We start from the raw sequence: 6,892 nt of genomic DNA on the forward strand, positions 1-6,892 counted from the left end.
TATAGAACATTAAGTCTAGAAAATTCAAAAAAAAATTGCTTCTTTTATTCCTCTTTTCTTATAAGAATAGTCCTTAAGGTAAAAAGAAGAGAATGTTAGTTTGTTTCCTTTATTCTCGATCTGCCCGGACTACGCAAAGATCTGATTCATGCGGTGTCATGATATGTTGGCAACCTACATAGGGTTCGATCGAATCATTTTTTTTTTATTTTTCAAAAGAAAAGGAAAAAAAAGAGAGAAAAAAAAGAAAAAAGATGGTGAAATTATGGGAGGTGAGAAATAAGAAGGAAGAAAAGAGCGACAATCAGAAAGAAAAGGGGAAAGAAAATGAGCGAGCTATGAAGTGCGAGGAAAGAAAAGAAAAGAGAAGTTTAAATGGACAGATTGGGATGATGTCAAGTGACCTTATGACCCTCGAAATCATTCTAGAACCATTAATTGTTGCTAGGTGCATTGCACGCAATGTGATGTTTCTGGTGTTAAATGCCCTAACGCTAACGGGATGACCCCATTTTGTTCCTTTTGATATCTTCATAGCAGAAAGGTGGTTGGTTTGTGGTCCTCGAAGTAGTAACTCCTATCCACAACATAAAGTCAAAAGGCAATGGCAGACTGAGTTGGTTGATACAGGTACCCAAAAGCAATTGGTTGAACAGGACAATGGGTTGGTTGAAGAGGTGAGGATGTTAAGACAACACATGGCGGACATGTATCAGACCTGGATTACTGGGAAGGCACCACCCCCACCACCACCTAGATTCCTAAATGCTACCCTTACCTAAACACCGGTCACAGTGCCAGATGATCTCCCATACTCTCCAGATCCACCCGTTTATCATGGCTTTCCCAACCACCCTAGTAGCTCCATCCCTCATCTTCCAATTACCTTTCCCAAAAATTGCCCTCCGGTCTTATCCACCATCCCAAACAATGAACACCCACTCAAAGCTGATGATGCCCAATATTACCCCTCAGAGGTTGCCCACAAGATTCCCAACTCATACAAGCAGGGTCCGCGGGATGGGCCTCATGTTGTAAATGAAGAGTTCACATGAAGAAAAGGGCGAGATGGGATACCCAGGAGGCTGAAAGGCATAGAACAATCCTTAAAGAACAAACAAGGAAGGGGAGACCAGGGTAGCATGGCTTACAAAGAACTGTCTGTGTCCCCTGACGCTCGCCTGCCCGCAGGATTCAAAGTGCCAAGATTTAACTTGTATGATGGGTGTGGAGATCCGGTAGCCCATTTGAGGGATTATTGCAGTAAAATGAGAAGTGTTGGTGAGAAAGATGATTTGTTGATGGCGTACTTCAGTGAGAGCCTAACCGAGGCAACTTTGGAATGACATAATCGTCAAGAAGTTGGTAAGTGGCCTACATTGGAGGACATGGCTCAAGATTTTGTTCAATACTTTCAATACAGATCAGGTGTTACCCCAAGCCACTACTCCCTATCTAAAATGCAAAAGAAGCCGGAGGAAAGCTTTAGGGAGTTTGGGCTCAGATGGAGGGAGCAAGCTGCTCGAGTCAATACCCCGATTGGTGAAGAAGAATGGTTGAGCTTTTCCTATAAGCTCAGGGGCCCACCTACTTCAGTCATTTGATCCCGGCCTTGGGGAAGCCTTTCAATGAAGTGTTAAAAATGGGGGAGCTAGTAGAAGAGGGAATCAAGCCAGGCAAAATCATGAGTTGTTCGAAAAACATTCAGAACATCCTAGTAAGCTTAGGTGGAAGAAAGAGAAACAGAAAAGATGATCCAATGGGCTTTCCCGATCAACACTTCTAGCCTCGACATCGTCCCCGTGGATATCCTTATGCACCAGATGATCCTCCCCAATACCACTTCTCTCCACAGAACTCCCAAAGTCCTACATCACTATCCCAGTACCCAACTCCACAAAATGCCTATCGACCCCCACGAGCCTATCGAAAACCCCCTGGATCAGGTTTCCGGCCCAGTCAAGCCTCTAAGAACGAGAGGTTACAGAAGAAGAAAACATTCACTCCATTGGGAGTGTTATATGCAGTCTATTCCAGAGGCTAAGGAAATTGGACATTTTGAAGCCGACATAGATAAAAATGTCAGACCCTCTTCCAAAGAAGTTTGATTTTTCTCAAAGGTGCGCCTATTTCTCAGATGCCCCGGGGCATGACATAGAGAAGTGTTGGAATCTGAAGAATGCGATTCAGAAGCTTATTGATGCAGGCGACATTGTCGTGCAAAATCCAGATGCAGCAGACACTAGCCAAAGTCCATCGCCTGTGCATAATGAGCTGCATATGGTGGGTATGGTTTATTTTGAAAAGGAATGTGAGAATTCTTCTGGGAGCCTCGGAGGTCCATGTGCTACTAAGCTTTCAGCGCTATCAGAGGTTGATCCTAAGAACGAGTAGGCAAAGGGAACCCAAAGGCAATTTATTAAGAACAATGTGATGGAGACGTGTGAAGGTCCTAGTATTGTTGATGCAGAAGTCAGTGACTAAGATGTTGAGTTTGATGATTGGAAAGACGCTCTTTTCTTGGTTAGCCAGGGAGGAGTTTTTGGTGGTTTATTTTGTTGTCATTTCTGCTGTCCGGGTTATTTCAAGGTTGTAATCCGGATATTGTCTTGTGACTCAAACCTTTCTATCCTTTTATTTTGCCTAGTTTGTTTAGTCATAGTAACCTATTTAGCGTTGTCTAGGTTTGTTCTAGGTTCGTAACCCTAGTTTAGTTTGTTTGTTTTGTTGTCCAAACCCTTTCACCATCTGTCTAATGCAATTTTTCTATTTTCTGTGATTTCTAGTCATTTTCGGTTAGTTCTCTTTTCTTTTATAGTTCTTTTCCTGTTGACTCTAGTAACATGACCTGCATGCTTAATTCTCAGTTTGGTCTTAAAAAATTAGTTTCGTCACGAAGCAACGAAACAATGTTGAAGATGTAGGGACATTGGAGGGAAATAAGTGAAGGCATTTTGAGATCACTTCAAGACCGAATTGTATGAAACTGGGGTAGATAGAACATAAAAATACACTATTGAAATGCATCATGCTGCATCGGGTGAAGATAACGGCAAGTTTTCCCCAAATTTGTAGGGGGTCGTTCGTGGTAATGAGAGTGAGAGTGTTGTCCAATGGTTCTTTATATGTAACAGATGTAGAAAGCGAATGTGTGGATATGGTCATCAAGTCTGGCGCAATCAAAAGATGTTACTAATGTTTTTCTTGGTTTGTTTAATTGTGTTGTTTGTACTTGGCATGTTTTGAAGATTGGAATGAAGGCATTTTATTCTACTATCTAAACACCTTATCCTTCGTTACCCCTTTGAGCCTTGTTTATTTTCTTTCATACCCCTCTTTCGGAATCAGTAGCAAAGATCAGAAACACAAGCGTGAAAGATAAGTAAAGGAAAAGGAGAAAAGAAAAGAACAAAAAGGGAGAGAAGAAAAATGAAAATAAAAAAAAAGGAAAAAAAGAGAAAGAAAAGAATGAAAAGAAAAAAAAAGAAAGAAGAAAAACTACAAAAAGAGAAAAAGAAAGCAAAAAAAGAGAAAGAAAAGAAAGAGAAAAGAGAAAATCACAACAACAGAGTAATTCCTATGTCATGAATTACATTCGACCTGATTCCTTTTAAGGATACGTAGGCAGCCTCACGGTTCGGTCTCATCAAAGTAAAAATCCAAAAGTCCCCAAGCAAGAATTGGGGCAGAAGTTGTGGTTGTTGTAAGAAATCTAATTCCGAAAGTTGTAATTTTGAACCCATGTGAATTGTTTTGAGCCTTTGATATCCTTTCTTTCTAACCCTTTCCAAAAGCCCACGTTACGGTCCAAAGAAAGACCTTCTGATCAGTCTTCGAGAGATGCTAAGTCAAGTAAGGAGAGGTAATTCATATCAGGGGTAACACTCTGGTCCAAATAGAAAAATAATGAAAATGAGTGAGTCTTATTGGTGAAAACTCGCACGAGCACCGTAAGGCGACAGGAGCTGAGAGAAGTCAAAAATGAGAGAGTCTTATTGGGGAAAACCCTCGCGGGCACCGTAAGGTGACAGAAAGCTGAGAGAAATAAAAAATGAGAGAGTCTTATTGGTAAAAACCTTCGCGGGCACCTTGAGGCGACGATAAGTTGAGAGAAAGAACAAATGAGAGAGGCTTGATGGTGAAAACTCTCCGGGCACTACAAGTCGAACAAGGGTTGTGAATCAGATTGGATAATCGGAGTATTGAAGCCCAGTTTCACGGTTTAAAGGTACAACAAGATTCGAACATCAGGCTTACTTGACAGAATAGGGCATAGGTGCATGTCATGGTCATTAGAGTTGGTATCCACATCTGATAAGTTTCTACATTGTAGTTTTCTTGTTAGGAATCATCTCTTTCCTTTGTCCTTTACTTTGTTCCTTTTGTCTTGTTCACTTCCTCTTTCCTGAGTCTGTGCGGTTAGAACAAGTGAGAAATGACTTCAAAATTTGCCACCAACTGTCCAATTGCACAAAACGGGGTCTGGCTAACACGTCAAAATGTCATAAGTCAGAAAAGAACAACAAGCGCATTGAGCTAGTAATAATCAACATGCTTTGGGATCCTTGTGAAATACAAAGGCTTGGTACATATCAATTCATGAACAATGCAACAAGATGGAGGGTGTTAGGTGAACGAATCAAAGGTATTTTCGGTGAAACACAAAGGTTTGGTACATATCAATTCATGGACAATGCAACAGATGGAGGGTGTTAGGCGAATAGATTAATGGTATTTTTTGTGATAAGATTGACAGAGAAAGTGGTTAACCAATAACAAGCAAGGTCTTCCAAGCAGAAATCAAAGTTATCATGGCAAGTGAAGGAGCAATAGACCTCAAGGCCAATGCTAGTGGGTTAAGTCAGGAAAGAACAACATACACATTGAGTGGACGGTAAGTGACGTGCTTTGGGATTCATGTGAGACACAAAGGTTGGTAAATGTTAGTTCATGAGTAATGCAACAGATAGAGGGTATTGGGTCTAAACGGAGAAGAGTTATTTTCTATGATAAGGATAACAGAGAAAGTGATTAGCCAAGGAACAAGCAAGATCTTCGAGTGGAAATCAGTTATCATGAGAAGTGAAGGAGCAACCGCCCTCAAAGTCAAGGCCACAAACCAACTACCGCATTTTAAACTGATAAGATTTTTCTTTGATTTGACACAGGGGCAGAAAATTTCGTTTGTTTCGAAGAAACCCTCTGCAAGGAAAAGCAAGCACCAGACAGGTTTGACCGTAAACTCTCAGGACCTTCCTGGAAAATGTGGCCTAGTTTAAAATTCAAAACAATCATGAGTAGCATAATCTAGCATAAATGTACCACAAAGGAATATAAGTTGGTTTTGAAGTTTGTATATTTAAGATAGGATTCAATTAGGAGTTTTCAGGACCCTCCTGTAAAATGGGACCTAGTTTAAAAATCGAAACAATCATAAGTAGCATAAATGTACCCCAAGGAATATAAGTTGGTTGCAAAGTTTGCATGTTTAAGATAGGATGTAATTAGGAGTTTTCAGGACCCTCCTGGATAATGGGGAGTAGTTTAAAGACCCTCTTAGATAACAAGATTTAGCAGAAGTCACACCTTTAGAAGATATAATGTTGATTTAAAATTGTCATTTAATTAAGAGTTGTCAGGACCTCCCTGGATAATGGGACCTAGCTTTCAAATTCTTAGTAATATTTGGTAATATGATTCAGTTTAGCACTCACATATGTGCCCAGCCACCAAACTGGGGCAGGAAATTTTCTTTGTTTTTTGTCTATTTCGTTGAAGTCAGGAGCCTGCCTAGAAAGCAGAGAATACATTTCAAGTCAGCAGTCAGGAGCCCGCCTGGAGAGTAGGGAATACATTTCAAGTCGGCGGTCAGGAGCCCACCTAGAGAGCAGGGAATACATTTCAAGTCAGCACTCAGGAGCCCGCCTGGAGAGCAGGGAATACATTTCAGTTCAGCAGTCAGGAGCCTGCCTGGAGAGCAGGGAATACATTTCAGTTCAGCAGTCAGGAGCCCGCCTAGGAGCAGGGAATACATTCAAGTTTAGCAGTCAGGAGCCCTCCTGGAGAGCAGGGAATACATTTCAAGTCAGCAGTCAGGAGCCCGCCTGAAGAGCAGGGAATGCATTTCAAGTCAGCAATCAGGGAGCCCGCCTGGAGAACAAGGGAGTACAATTCAAGTTTTAGCTTTCAAGTTCTTATTGATATTTGGTAATATGATCCGTTTTACACTTGCATGTGTGCCCAGATACCCAAACGGGGGCAGAAAATTTTCTTTGTTTTGTCTATTTTGTTGAAGTCAGGAGCCCGCCTGGAGAGCAGGGAATACATTTCAAGTTCAGCAGTCAGGAGCCCACCTGGAGAGCAGGAAATACATTTCAAGTTTAGCAATCAGGAGCCCGCCTGGAGAGCAGGGAATACATTTCAAGTCAGCAGTCAGGAGCCCGCCTGGAAAGCAGGGAATACATTCAAGTTTAGCAATCAGGAGCCCGCTTGGAAAGCATGGGAATATAATTCAAGTTCAGCAGTCAGGCGCCCACTTGGAGAGCAAGGGAATACAGTTCGAGTTCAACAATCAGGTGTCCACCTGGAGAAAAAGAAAAATATCTCAGATTACAATTCAAGTCGGCAACAAAGGGATTTCGCTGGGAGAATACAATTCAACAAGGCAACAAGAACCACAAGAGAAAGTTTGAAGATATAGATAGGATTTTTGTAATGCATAGATCATAGTCTAGTCTAGCTTCTTTTTATTTTGACATGGTGTAATAAGGAGTTCAGTAAGCAGTAGCAGCAATAACAACAACAGTGAAATCACAGCTTCATGGTAGTCCAAGCTACCAAAACTTCTCGAACTACACTGACCTGATTCCTTTATAGCCAAGGATGTGTAGGC

The sequence above is a fragment of the Nicotiana sylvestris genome, chromosome 10 (assembly GCF_000393655.2).
Source record: "Nicotiana sylvestris chromosome 10, ASM39365v2, whole genome shotgun sequence".
Lineage (NCBI taxonomy): Eukaryota > Viridiplantae > Streptophyta > Magnoliopsida > Solanales > Solanaceae > Nicotiana > Nicotiana sylvestris.